Here is a 14,886-nt window from a genome sequence, read left to right on the forward strand (position 1 = left end):
TGATTTATATGTATTTATATTTATAATTCTAGCACATTTATCAGTAAGGGTGGGAGGGATTGTTTGATTATCATTAGTGCTGGAATCGATTGACTTATAATATTATACTAATTGATTGAAAGGGAAATTGAGAGGGGTTACTAAATTAATTAAGTTAAGATAATTAGTGGAGTAGCAGCAAGAATCGGAAGAACTGACAGGGGGGGATAAAGTAAAAAGCAGGTGGGGAAAACTGGGACTAAATCGTGAGGGGACATACTGTGAGCTCATCCCAGGCTGGTGCTCCAGGGGAGGGGAAGATACGACGGTGGGAATAGACAGACATGCAAAGGAAGGAGACAGAGACAAAACAGTGCTCGGCCACCTGCCAGTCTATTTCCCATCCCAACGGTGGCAGGTAGTGGGCCTAAGAGGAAATGCTCGTCTCCGTCACTGGTGTTATGCAACGCCAGGCCCATTAACAATAAGACCTTGACCCTTAAGGAGTTTCTGCTCCAGCAGGATGTGGACCTGGCTTGCGTGACCGAGACCTGGGTGCGGGACGGAGAGACAGTAGCTCTCTCCCAGATGACCCCCCCAGGTTACTCGGTCTTTCACCAGTCACGGAGTAACGGGCGGGGGGGAGGGGTGGCGTTATTCATACGGGAGGGTTACTCCTTTCGGGCTCTCTCGGCCCCAAAGATCGAGGGCATCGAGTGTGCCGGTCTGACGTGGGATGTTGGAGAGGGGTTGGCGATCTGGCTGGTGTACCGTCCGCCTAACGCACCAGCCGGCGCCTTACCATCACTATTGGAGGCAGTGGCGGGCTGGGCGTTGAAATACCCGGGGCTTATGGGTCAGGTGACATGGGCCTCGCCGACATAGGGGTTAGGGGGTTGGCTCTACAATGGCTCTCCTCCTTCCTCATGGGTCGGGGACAAAGGGTGGCGATTGGGGGTGAATGATCCCAGAGGCGCACACTAGACTGTGGGGTGCCTCAGGGAGCAGTTCTCTCCCCGATGTTATTTAACATCTATATGCGCCCCCTTGCCCAGATTGCCCGGAGGTTTGGGCTGGGTTGTCATCAATATGCAGACGACACCCAGCTCTATCTGCTAATGGACGGCCGGCCCGCCTCCGCCCCGGGGAACCTGGACCGGGCTTTACGGGCTGTCGCAACGTGGCTTAGACTGAGTGGGCTGAAGTTAAACCCAGCGAAGACAGAGGTTCTCTATGTGGGTCGTGGCACTCTGGGGAAGGAAATATCTCTCCCGACCTTCGACGGTGCGCCACTAAAGGCGGCGCAGCGGGTGAAGAGTCTGGGTGTTTTACTGGAGCCTTCACTATCAATGGAGGCCCAGATAACAGCCACTGCCAAGTCAGCATTCTTCCATCTGAGGCGGGCGAGGCAATTGGCCCCTTTCCCAGAGCGCCAGGACCTAGCAATGGTGATCCATGCGACGGTCACCTCAAGATTGGACTACTGTAACGCCCTCTACATGGGGCTGCCTCTGTGCCGGACCCGGAAGTTACAACTAGTGCAGAACGCGGCGGCCAGACTGCTGCTTGGTCTCCCAAGATGGGAACATATACGGCCGGGGCTATGCGAACTGCACTGGCTACCAATTGTATACCGGGTCCAGTACAAAGTGCTGGTCATTACCTTTAAAGCCCTATATGGCCGAGGACCGGCCTACCTGAAGGACCGTCTCTCCTGGTACGAGCCCCAGAGAGCATTGAGGTCAGTAGGAAAAAACAGATTGACTACCCCTGGCCCCAGGGAACCTAGATCGGGCCTTGCAGGCTGTAGTGACGTGGCTCAGATTGAGTGGGTTGAAGTTGAACCCAGCGAAGACTGAGGTCCTTTGTGTGGGTCGCGGTGCCCTGGGAGGGGAAATAGCTCTCCCAACTTTCGATGGCGCACCATTGAAATCAGCGTGCCAGGTAAAGAGTTTGGGTGTTTTACTGGAGCCTTCATTATCCATGGAGGCCCAGATAGCAGCCACTGCCAAGTCAGCATTCTTCCATCTGAAGCGGGCAAGGCAGTTGGCCCCCTTCCTGTAACGCCGCGACCTCGCAACAGTGATCCATGCAACGGTCACCTCAAGATTGGACTACTGTAATGCCCTCTACTTGGGGCTACCTCTGTGCCGGACCCGGAAGCTGCAGCTGGTGCAGAACGTGTCGGCCAGGCTATTATTGGGGCTCTCGAAGTGGGAGCACATACGGCCAGGGCTGCGCGGACTGCACTGGCTGCCAATTACCTACCGAGTCCAGTACAAAGTGTTGGTTATTACCTTTAAAGCCCTATATGGCCGAGGACCAGCCTACCTAAGGGACCGTCTCTCCCCATATGAACCCCAGAGGGCACTGAGGTCAACAGGCAAAAATAAAATGATGATCCCTGGGCCGAGAGAGGTCAAACTCCAGAACACCCGCACACGGGCCTTTTCTTCTGCGGCCCCATATCTTTGGAATCAGCTCCCAGAGGAGGTGCGGGCCCTGCGGAACCTCGATCAGTTCTGCAGGGCCTGCAAGACCACCCTCTTTAAACTGGCGTTTCCGAATAGCTGAATCACAAGTGCACAACAAGGAAATTCGCCATTGATACCAACTGATAGATAGCGTCAATGACAATAATATGGTTAGATTTAATTAATGTAACTTAGTTTAATGTAATCAGATTAATAATGGTTTTTAATTAATGTATTAACTGGTTTTTAAGATTAATTTAATGTGTATTAATGTAATGGTTTACTAATGTATTGTTGTTTTTTGTTGTTGTTAGCCGCCCTGAGCCTGCTTGCCGGGGGAGGGCAGGAGACAAATAAAATTTTACTTTTACTTTTACTTTACTTACTATTTCAAAGTCTGCTAGTAAGAAACTAAGGTGGCCCCAGAATTACTGTCATGCAAATATTTTGAATATTGGTTTTCCTCTTTTGACAAATGTGTTTCAGCAACTTGAGGGTCACACAGGAGGGTAGATCTGTTCAGCTAACGGAAGCGTTTTCCTTCTCTGCTGCTAGTAGTGGAAAAGATTTTAAGGATCCAACCTAACATATCCATATCTTATTTTGCATGCTGTAACAAAGAATCTGTATATTAAAATATTTTTTGCAGGTTAGTAGTTTGTATTGAGACTTTAATTGAAACTGGTGTTTTCTACAGTGCTGGGTAAAGAATTTATTAGTTTAGTTATTATTTATTTAGATTTTTATTCCACCCTCCCCAAAGCAGACTTATGCTGTGCATTATTGAAAGGTGTGGCTTTAAGGCTGTGCAGAAATATGGCTTTGTGTGCAGATGGAAGCTAGAAAAGGTGCTGGAGTTAAGACTTTTGAGATACAAATCGAATGTTTATCCTCCTCTTGAAAGCTTCCAGTCATGTTCTCCTATTTGTTCAGTTGTGTTTACTGGGTAAAGCGATGGTTGGTTCCTTCTTCATTCTCCACCCCTAGGTTTCTTTAGGAAATCTGTGACCTCGCTAACCAAAGATAAGATGAAAGCCATTGTAGATGTCAGAGAAGAGAATGGTAATTATTCACTGGATGTCCATAGTCCAAATTTCCATCCCTAATTCAACTAGCTCTTAATCCCCGCCTGTAGTTCGGAGATGATAATGGCAGCAATACTTTACAGGTATTGTTAAGGGTTGTTGAGATAACGCGTGCAAATCACTCAGAAAGCATGTTGCGCCGCCGAAAATGTGCATCAAGTTGCAGCCTCTAGTGTCTTAATGTATTTTGTTTCCCCTTTTTAAAAGAAACTAAACTTGAGGATGTGACTCAAATCGCTAGAAGGAAGGAAGCACTAACTGAATGCAGTCAGAGCTTGTGACAAACCTACTGCAAACATATTTTGTTGCTTACAGGGCCTAAATCTTCCCCTTGCCAGTAGTACATAAGACGACTGTTTAGTGCAGCGATGGGTAACCTTCTCCCTCACCGAGAGCGGTATTGGAAAATGCGTTATGAGCCACTCTTCTGTATTTCAGTTGCATGTAATTAACCTAATTTGTCACTTTCATGAATATAATTGATAGACATACTGCACTTCCAGGGTGTTCTTCTGAAATAGCTAGCCTGGATATGAAGCATGAGGCAGAGCTGGATGTCTTTGAAATGCAAATTTGTGAAGTGTAATGGCTTTGATCTGTTTGAGAAGCATTGCCTTTCCTCTTTGAATTGTTTTGTATTTAAAGCATTTTATTATCGAGCTTCTCTCTATAAGGACGAGGATATTGCTGCCTTCCTATCTAAGAAATATGGGCCTTGGTCATATTTTAATTCCTTACCGGTCGCTTTTCACCAGTCTTTTTGTGTTTTGTGATATTTGAAGTGGCTGCTAGCTACCTTGGATGGTTCCAGGAATCTGAGGTGGTCACATAATGTCCAAGTGTGTACAGCTCTCATTAGTGATGTATTCTGCTTTATGATGCCTAAAGGTATTTTCTTTTCTCAAGCAGGCTAATTTTGCCATAGATAAAGACACAGGTTTGCTACCCTTTACCTTTTCACAGCTGAGTGGAAAGTGTGGGTGTGTGAGTGAGAGAATTTGAAACAGTCTCTTAACGTTTTGTTTTTTTTTAAATCTCACCTGAGGTTTTCATTCATAGTGGTATTTCTTTATAGATTTCCATTCCCCTCCCCCAGCTGTATATTTAAAATTCTGTGATGGCTTCACATAGGAACTAGGACTTCTGAACTGGGAGGACATCACATAGGAACCACGACCCTACTGTAGCCCCCTCGCCCCTCCCTGAACTAACCAAAAAAAAAACCACTGAAAGTTAGGGACCCTGTGGAATAGCTGCAAACAGAAAATAATTTCATAAACAGCAGAATCACTGCTGCATTTGTAGAGATGTTGAACATATATGCAGTGCACTTTGCTTGCATTTTGCTAATGCAAAAACATCTGTGTGTTTTAATGGGTATCTTTAGGTGAAGGACAAGAGCCTCATGGCGCAGAGTGTTAAAGCTGCAGTACTGCAGTCCTAAAGTCTGCTCACAACCTGAGTTCGATCCCCGGCAGAAGCTGGGTTTTCAGGTAGCCGACTTGAGGTTGACTCAGCCTTCCATCCTTCCGAGGTTGGTAAAATGAGTAGCCAGCTTGCTGGGGGGCGAAGTGTAGATGACTGGGGAAGGCAATGACAGACCACCCCTTAAAAAGTCTGCTGTGAAAATGTTGTGAAAGCAACATCACCCCAGAGTTGGAAATGACTGGTGCTTGCACGGGGGACCTTTCCTTTCCTTAGGTGAAGGGCTGTGTGCCATTGTAGGTGAAACCCCTACATCTTTGCCTTATGGTTGAAGGTTCACCAAACCAGGCATGTCTTTGAGGTCCAGCACAGAGCCTATCACAATGAGCCACACGCTTAAGCCAGGGGTGGCCAAACTGTGGCTCGGGAGCCACATGTGGCTCTTTCACACATATTGTATGGCTCTTGGAGTCCCCACCACCCCATTGGCTGGCTTGGGGAAGGCATTTGTCTCTTTAAATCACTTCTCCGAGCTAGACCAGCCAGCAGCTTGGGAGAAGGCAAGTAGCTTTCTTTCCACCTCTCCCTCCCTCCCTTCCTGTCTTGTGGCTCTCTGATGTTCATGGTTTGGGGCTCTTGAACATCTGGCATTTATTCTATGTGGCTCTTGCATTAAGCAAGTTTGGCCACCCCTGCTTAAGCCATCCTTAGACTGGGGAAAGATTAACTCTGACCATTGAGCATGTGATTGTGTTTGCAATATATTCAAAAGTTGTTTTGAGACCTTGCTAACGAGCGGATTATGCAGGATGCGTGTGAGCCAAATTTCAGGTACTCTCTCTGTTGTGGAAGTACAGCAGTACAGTCGTCTTTATGAGTCAGCCAGTCAGTGACCAAAATACCTCTTTGTGTGCTGTTGTCCTTATGGCGTAATTGGAAGATGATAAATGGAGAAGTGGGAAATGAAGAAGGTGATGCAAAAAGAGAGAGAGAAAGTGGCAAGCTGCAGATTGTACTGTGGACCATGCCACCTCTTTGTCTGGTTCCCCTCCCCATAGCAGACCATAGGAAAAGCTGTCAAGTCTTGACTTCCCCTTAAATCAGGATGCCCAGGATAGTTTCTGCAGTTTCCAAATGTGACTGGATTTTCATTTTCAAGAGGCCTGTTGCTTTACCACCATCGCATTTTTGGATGAGTTGAACCAAGACACAGCAAAGTTAAGCCTATGATTTTGGGAGGATGTAACTTTGCTTTTTGTGACCTGGGTACCCCAGGCTAGCCTGATCACGAAAGCTAAACAGGGTCAGCCCTGGCTGGTATCTAATTGGGAAGATCTCCAAGGAATACCAGGTTTGTGATGCCGAGGCAAGCAATAACAAACCACCTCTGAACGTCGCTTGTCTTGAAAACCCTATGGGGTTACCATAAGTCAGCTGTGACTTGATAGCACTTTCCACCAACATCAGCTTTGCTTAGGATGGGGCTGGCCCAGTGCAGTTTTATGCAAAGCTACTCCTCTCTAAGCCCGTAGATCTCCAGTCTCAGCTGATTGATTTTGATGGGTTTAGACTAGGGGTGGCCACACTTGCTTAATGTAAGAGTCATAAAGAATAAACATTAGATGTTTGAGAGCCACAAGACATGAACATCCGAGGTTTGCAAGCGGAAGGAAGGAAGGAGGGAAAATAGATGAAGGGAGCGGTGGGAAGAAAGCAACTTTAAATTTAAATGCCTTCTCCTGGCCGGTCAACAGGACAGTGGGGGCTTCGAGAGCCACAATATGTGTGAAAGAGCCACATGTGGCTCTCGAGCCGCAGTTTAGCCTCCCCTGGTTTAGACTGAAGAAACCCTGCATAAGATTGCAGTGTCAGTTCTGTGTGAAGAGCATTGTGTGTGCCCACAAAATTTTGATGCTGACTCAGTATGCAAGGTATAGGAAAGATGCTCGCACACCGCCCTTGTGCCAAGACGTGATTGAGCTGGTTTCCAGCTTGGAAGCACAGCAAGTCCTGCACTTAATGTATTGCAGTGGTTTCAGTAATTTTCCTCGGACATTTCTGGTATTTTATCAGAGAACTTAAAATAGTCTCTAGTAGAGTGCTGACTTTAAAAGAGCTTGTCTTTCCTCTCTTTGTAACTGATTTCCTTGATTGATTGTGCATATTCAGGGTTTCACAAATGCAGTCATTATTGGAGACTCTGCATCTCTGCTTGATAATTGCCAGCCCTATCTTGGCAGACTAGAAGACACCCCTTATTTTTGCCCTTCTCCCACTGTGTATTTCAGAGGACTCATGGAGGGCTCTCACTTTTCTGCAAGGCAGCCTTTGTCATCGAGAGGGAAGGGTTAAACGCCTTCTCTTCAAGTGTTGCTTTTAGGGACCCTAAAGTCACCAAAATCTTGAGACCTCCAAGGAATGCCATGGTCATGATTCAGAATCAGGCAATGGAAAACCACCTTTGAAAGTTTGTTGCCTGGAGAACACAAGCCCGTCATGACTAGACCGTGCTTTCCACCACCACCCTTAAGAAATGTACCATAAAAGTCATTCAAACTAAGAACAATTGACAATAAAGACTTAGAAGTTCCCCTATGAGTTAGAGATTGGGAAGCACACAATTTTTACCTGGGGAGCAGGTAGCCCTTTCAGACCTATTTCCGACAAGTGAAGAGGTGGTCCAGCCAGGCAAAAAGTGTACGATGAATACATCAGATAAATAAAACTCCTCTAATTTTCATAGGGTCCTCTTCATCATGCGTCAAGGTCCACTTTTGACTGGAGTTCTTTTCCTTTCGCTCATGCAGAGAGGGGTGGGAGTTGAGCACCCCCCTATTCCAACTCCTGTAATTCTGCTCCCTTCTGAACTGGGAACCAGAGCTGCTCTGTCCTCACTGGCCTCTTCCCTCAAGGCCTTTCAAACATCCTAGCTGTCCTGGGGGCATGCCCAGAGGCCCCTTGCTACCCAGAAGCCTTATGGGAGTGTGGCCAAACCCATGGAGACCAATAGCTCCTTCTGAGGAATTTTTTTCCTCCCCACTCCACTCCATCACCCCTTCCCTGCCTCCAGGGCAGAGGTTCCCAACAGCTGATTGTCAGAAGGCCATCTGTCAGTGGCAGTCGCTTGTGGTGCCACCGGGACTGGTAGATGCTGGGCTTGACAGTGTGTTGTGCTAGGAAGGGCTGTGTGTTGTCCACGCCACTCCCTTAACAATTTCTAAATCCTCTGCTGAAACAGATAGTGTGATTCAAACTTGTCATGTAGGGTTTGACTCTCACAAAGCCATGACTGGGCCGTGTCGTTTCTAGCTGCAAGTAGGGTCTTGTGAGTCTTAAAAAGTTCTACATGCAGAAGGGTAGCATACCAAGAAACAGTATAATTTTAGAACTCTCCTTCATGCAGTCCGGAATAGCAGAAGCCACGCCCGCCGTAGGATTGCTACTGAGAACTAGGTCTCAATGAACTAGAGCTAATGCATTTGTCACCAGTTCTGCATGACAGCTGCCGCTTCCTTATGAATCATTGGGTTGGAATCATAGATTCGTGGCGTCAGAAGGGACCTCCAGGGTCATCTAGTCCATCCTCATGCACAATGTAGGAAATTCACAAATACTCCCCCCCCCCACACACACACACATACATCCCCAGTGACCCCTGCTCCATGCCCAGAAGATGGCAAAAAATCTCCAGGATCTCTAACAAACTAGCCTGGAGAAAAATTGCTGACTGACCCCAAATTGGCAAACAGCATTTCCCTGGGTGTGTAAGAAGAAAGGCCACAAGAACTAAGTACTGATGCAACCCTTCCTGCCCTTTTTCTCTTGATCTGCCTGATTCACAGAATCAGCACTGCTGTCAAATGGCCAAATGTTATGTTTCCAAACCTCCAAGGAAGGAGAGCCCACCACTTCCGGAGGAAGCCTGTTCCACTGAGGAACCGCTCTAACTGCCAGGAAGTTCTTCCTATGTTGAGCTGGAAATCTTCTAATTTAATTTCAACCCATTGGTTCTGGTCCTACCTTTTGGGGCCACAGAAAACAATTCCGCACCATCCTCTATATAACAGCCCTTCAAGTACTTGAAGATGGTGATCATATCACCTCTCAACTGCCTCCTCTCCAGGCTAAACATGCCCAGCTCCTTCAACCTTTCTTCATAGGACTTGGTCTCCAGACCCTCACTATCTTCATCACCCTCCTCTGGACCCATTCCAGCTTGTCTGTATCCTTCTTATCACTTATCATCCTGTGCTGGATTACTCCAGTAGTCAATGAATTGTGCAGTTGCATGGGTATTACTAATTCCTTTTGACTTCTCAGCCCTGGCTTGGGCAGTACTATAGAATAGGACAACTCTTAACTGCACTGGTCTGGTAATCGGGTTCATGATTCTAGGGTTGCTGGCTTCTCTTTGTTCCTGTTGACTGCACCTTTTCATCTGGACCCTAGAGGAAAACAGTACATCTTTCCATGGTGTGTACATGCATATCTGTTTTTAGGTCTTAAATCTGTGCTTGTGTGCATGAATGTGATTACACAACTGTGAAGCTGAAAAAAACTTGCCTGCTTTTTTCTACCCTAGAGGGTCTCAGAGCTGCTTATAATCGCCTCCCCTTCCTCTCCCCACAACAGGCACCTTCTGAGGTGCGTGGGGCTGAGAGAGTTTGAGAGAACTATGACTGTCCCGAGGTCACCCAGCTGGCTTCATGTGGAGAAGTGGGAAATCAGACCATGGTTCTTCTGGTTATAGGTTGCCATTCTTAACCATTACATGGTTACATGGAACCCAGCTGATTCTCCATGTTGCAAGCAAGGGCAGCATAGCAAAACATAGATTGTGTGTTCATAACTGCAGCAAATGTTGATTGTGTCCATAGGGATTGCATGATAAGGTGTGTTTCTTCATTTGGGATTCAAGGAGGAGCTTATTCAGTGAAGTCCTATGAAGCTATCCCAGTTCCCCCTCTGTATCTTTTGATGAGAGAAATGTTCTTTTCTTCTGTGGTTGGAAGGGCTGGGCCAGGCCCTGTGCTGCCTTTTTAACTCAGCGAGAGCAGGAGTTAAAGCACCATACAAGATTGGTTCCTCAGCTGAAATAATGGTCCGTGTGGACGTGGCTTCACTGCTTCTTGTGGGGCTGGCTGGAGTTGGTGGCACTTAAACACAAGCATCCTTTTTTTTTAAAAAAAAGAGCTTATAAATATTTCTCCTCTCCTCCCCAGATTCCAGCTCATCTTATATAGGAAGTCATCTAGGTTAGATTGCATGGAAGCTCTGCTTAATGAATGGAACTATGCATCTCTTCGGGATACAGATGTTGGTTCTTGCTCTTCATAGACAGTTTGTTTCTGATATGCTCCTTATTCTTGTGCCTTGCGTTAGAAATTACCTGTGCCACTGTGGGAGGCCACCCTTGGCTCCAGGCTTGGGGATAGATGTGCATATGGACACACAAAGTACCTTTCATGGAGGGCCAGGCTCTGCAATAAAATCAGTAATCCCTCTTAGTAAGAACTACAAGATGCTGGTGCACTTGTGCTTAGACCTAGCCAAGGGATGGTGTGCAAAATCCAGAAGGAGAATCCTAAAGCGTGAATGTTATTTTAGTCCTTCTCTTTATAATTGAACCTGTGTAGAACCTTTCCGCTGCAGTCGGATTAAGGTTCGATAAAGCCTTCAGAGGTCACGTAAAAGTGCTCCATAAACCATGTGGGCTCACCGACTGCCATTTGGCCATCCCTGTCCATGTTGGATAATAGTCAAAAGGTGTCTGGCTCTGCTTTCATCCTTGTAGGCAATCATGAGTCTCCCCATCCCACTGTCTTAGAATGTTCCAACGTTTGTTAACCCAACGTTCGTTAACCCTCGTGGTCTGGAACCGGAGAGGAAAAACAACGTACGATGTAACATCTGTATTTTTATCCTTGCTTTCCTCCAAAAGGCACGTGATTCAAAATCCACACAATTGCAGCTGCATTTATTAGAAGCGTTTTGGTGCCCCAGGTGGGAGATCCACCCTGCTTCCACTCTCCGGCAGGGGCATGATCCATTGGAAGGGCCACCTGCTCCGGTTCCACTGAAGGGAACAGGAGCTGCAGAGGAACACCATTTCGGTGGGGCTGGTGGAAGTAGGTTGCGCCCTTCGGTTGAGATTTGTTTTCCACCCCTGTCACCTGTAGCGGCACCTTAATCTCTTACCTCATGCTTCCTTCACCTGGCCTCGAGGTAAGGCAGCCTTTGTGAGAGCCTGTTTCTATTAAATCATGACTCTGTTGCCTTTTTGGAAAAGGCACTTTACAGCTCTTGACCAGCGAGCCCTTTCAGTCTGTTGCAGTAAGAATAGTGGACTTAATCAGAGGAGTTCATTTTTAAAAAATGCCCAAAGACACCCTCTTGTGTGCAGGTTGTTTGCCCTACTGCCTGGGTGGGGGAGGTGGAGAGAGAGCTCAGTTCTGTGTGTTTGTGCAGGGAGTGTATTTGGTGGTGGGGGGGGAGATGAAGCATCTGTCCCTTTGGCGGAACTCTGTATTCTGTTGGGGGCAAACTTTATTGGGGGGGGGGGTGGTATTTGAAGCTCTCTGCAGTTGCTTTTATGGGACTGTGTTAGGATGTGAAAATGTGTTCCACAATTGGAGGGGGAAGGAGGCTTCTTTTCAAACTGAAGTATCATGTACTGTCACTAATATCTCTCGCATCTCCATTCCCACCCACCCACCCCAACCACCACCCCAGTCTCTACCACTCTGATCGTTGGGGAGGGATTGGTTGCAGATGGCACTCATTCTGCAGGGGGGTGTCCTGGTGGCATCTGGGTTTTGACTTCTGTATGACACAGGGTGTTGGACTGAATGGGCCATCGGCCTGATCCAAGATGGCTTCTCTTACGTTCTTATGAACTTGTGCCTTGCCCTACAGCAGAGCTGTATATTTCAGATCCATCAGATGTGGTAACCTAAAAGAGCTAGATTTGACTCCAGTAGCACTTTAGAGATTAGCAAGTTGTTTAGGGTGTGAGCTTTCAAAAGTCAGAGCTCCCTTCATCAGATACAAGGTAACTTAAAAGACAGAGCCAAACTAGATATTATGGTGGCCACAGGTCAAACAACTAGCTGCCAATGCCGTCATACAGAAGATATTGTCCATTAAAAAAAATGTTGCAAAGGGAGGGACGAGGGGTCAGATCTTGTTCCCGTCTGCACCTTTTCAGGTGCCGAAAAAAAGCCCTCCCTCCCCAGAACTGTTTCGGTACTTGAAAAGGTGTGGAGCAGACAAGATCACCTGACCGCTCTCCCCATACTGCATTTTTAAAATGGACAAAATCTCCTCTAAAATGGCATCAGTGTCCATGAGTGGGATCTGTGGCCACTGTGTATCTACTTTGGCCCTCATTCTCACACAGATCCAAGGCATGCACTGTTCTTAATCAGCTTCCTGTCGTCTGAGCATTGAAAAGTTTTACCTGCATTTGCTTAGGAAGATCCTCTGGACCTCTTGCTGAAGAGCATTCTGTTGAGGGGTGGGGAGGCTACTGATAAGCAGTATCCTACCTTGAAGCTACAATATGAGGTAGATGGCTGGGTGCATAGAAGTGGGTATATTAACTCCACTCCCACTCCGTGCTGTAAATTATATAAGTAAATCAGAAATCAGTAGCGCTTGGGAATTCTCTGTCTTGTTCAAAGTTTAGTAGCCTTAATTTTATTTTAGATACAAGTGCTCTTGCTGTGTTGTCTCTTCCATCTTGGAAGCACTGAAGGCAACATGTGAGAGATGTGCTTGTCTCCAGTCCCACAGGGAAATAATACATAAATGTGTTTTTATTTGCTTGCTCTGGCTTTTGGGATATCTTTAATATTTGATTAGGTAAAGCCACTTGGAATTGGTTGAACTTGTTTTTCACAGGTAACACATAACAATACGCCTTAGGCAGAATAATCTCATTTTCGCTGTTTTGTTCTTTCATCTCTCCAGGTTTCATAGAAAAACTGTTGCATTTTGCATTATAAGGTGTCAGCATCTACAAAAGCTTCAAGTCGATATTGTCACTTGGTAAGTATTTGTGAAGTGCTCATGCTCATAAATGTCTTCATTTCCCCCCTCCTGGTATCAGTGATTTCTGTTTTTGCTGGTCAGAACTGCAGGTTAAATATACTACCTCAACTTTAGACGGTTAGTGTAGAACTACACCCCATGTTGAGTTCCAGGATCCCGTTCTACTTTCTTTTTCTTTGACAGAATGCAATCTCTGGGGCAGTGGTTTGAAGAGGGCGAGAGCGGGGCTGTCAGCTGAAAATGGTGATCCTCCAGCGCTGTTCCCTCTAAGCGGAGTTAGCGTGAGCTAGCTCACAGATTTTTAGCCTCCAGCTCACACATTTTTCCTTAGCTCAGGAAGGATAGCCCCAGAGCAAACTAATTTATGCAGCAGCTCACAACTTCAATGTCGGCAGCTCACAACTTTTAATACCAGTAGCTCGCCAAGTAGAACTTTTGCTCACAAGATTCTGCAGCTTAGAGGGAACATTGTCCTCTAGCTGCTTTCACTTTAACTGTAGGAAGCTTGGAGGGTTGAAGTTTTCCCCTCTGGGGTTAAACTATATTGTGGCAGGAGGAGGGAAATGGGGGGAAGGGAGAACTTTGTTTCCCCCATGACAATGCCTCTTAAATAGCAATTTCTGCCTCTGTTTTTTTAAGAAGTCAATAAATAAGTATAACATGTAGTTCTACTAGAAGACTGTACTGTCAGAGGGTAGAATAATTTTTCCTTCCTTCCACCCCCAGCAACAGTAGTAAAAGGGTGGGTCCTACCCTTAGACTGGCCCTAGACTGTCTGCACCCTAGGCAAGGCTAACTTGTGGTGCCCCTGATAATGTCACCAAGTCACACTTCGGCACCCCGAGAAGACAGGTGCTCTAGGCAATCGCCCTGGTCCTGCCACTCTACTGCATAGAATTTATAGCCTTTCTCCAACTTCAGTGGTTCTTCCACATCAGTAATTCCCAAAGGCATATCTACTCTACAAGCATTTATTCGCCTAATGGATATAAAACAATAATGCCTTTCCTTAAACAATTATCTGTTAAACCACTAGCTTTTTAAGGTATAGATTTGTTGTTGTTGTTCAGTCGCACAGTCAAGTCCGACTCTTTGTGACCCCATGGACAATGTCACACCAGGCCCTCCTGTCTTTCACCATCCTCCAAAGTTTGCTCAAATTCATGTTAGTTACATCAGTAACGCTGTCCAGCCATCTCATCTTTTGCCGTCCCCTTCTTCTTTTGCCTTCTCTCTTTCCTAGCATCAGGGTCTTCTCCAGTGAGTGCTCCCTTCTCATTGAGTGGCCAGAGTATTTGAGCTTCAGCTTCCAGGGAACGTCTGGGTTGATTTCCCTTAGGACTGACTGATTTGATTTTCTTGCAGTCCAAGGGACTCTCAAGAGTCTTCACCAGCACCACAGCTCGAAAGCATCTATTCTGCTGCACTCAGCCTTCCTTATGGTCCAACTCTCACAGCCATACATTGCTACTGGGAATACCATTGTTTTGACTATATGGACTTTTGTTGGCAGGGTGATGTCTCTACTTTTTATTATACTGCCTAGGTTTGCCAGGTATAGATAATTCCTCTATTTAGCTCACTTTCCATTTATTTATTACATTTATTCTACATCCTTTTGCAAGTTCCACAATTTAACAACTGTGTGAAGTACTTCCTTTTGCCTGTTCTGAATCTCCCAGGTTCTAGTCTTATGGAAAGAGAGAAAAAAAAAAAATCAGGAGCCAGGAAAGACTGGAAGGTGTCTCCTATCAGGCAGATATTTTCTTCTGAAAAATCCTTTCCCCGTCCCTGAATTTCTTCAGGTGCATATTTAAGGTTGTTGTAAGAATGTTGCTTGCACAAGAGTGGAGGATGTACGAAGTGGATGC

The 14,886-nt window shown here is 46.3% G+C and overlaps 1 protein-coding gene across 3 annotated transcripts in view; it reads left to right on the forward strand.

The window, feature by feature from the left end:
* The window catches only part of CYRIB (CYFIP related Rac1 interactor B), an 88,546-nt gene that overhangs the window by 27,002 nt on the left and 46,658 nt on the right, over positions 1 to 14,886 (forward strand). For 2 of the 3 annotated variants that reach the window (XM_060243218.1, XM_060243219.1), the window contains exon 2: positions 12,935 to 13,012. The gene's annotated coding sequence lies outside the window, so the exon portion shown is untranslated. Of the gene's footprint in view, positions 1 to 12,934; positions 13,013 to 14,886 lie in introns of those variants that run through there. The other variant, XM_060243220.1, reaches the window with a different exon arrangement.

The sequence above is a fragment of the Heteronotia binoei genome, chromosome 7 (genome assembly GCF_032191835.1).
Source record: "Heteronotia binoei isolate CCM8104 ecotype False Entrance Well chromosome 7, APGP_CSIRO_Hbin_v1, whole genome shotgun sequence".
Lineage (NCBI taxonomy): Eukaryota > Metazoa > Chordata > Lepidosauria > Squamata > Gekkonidae > Heteronotia > Heteronotia binoei.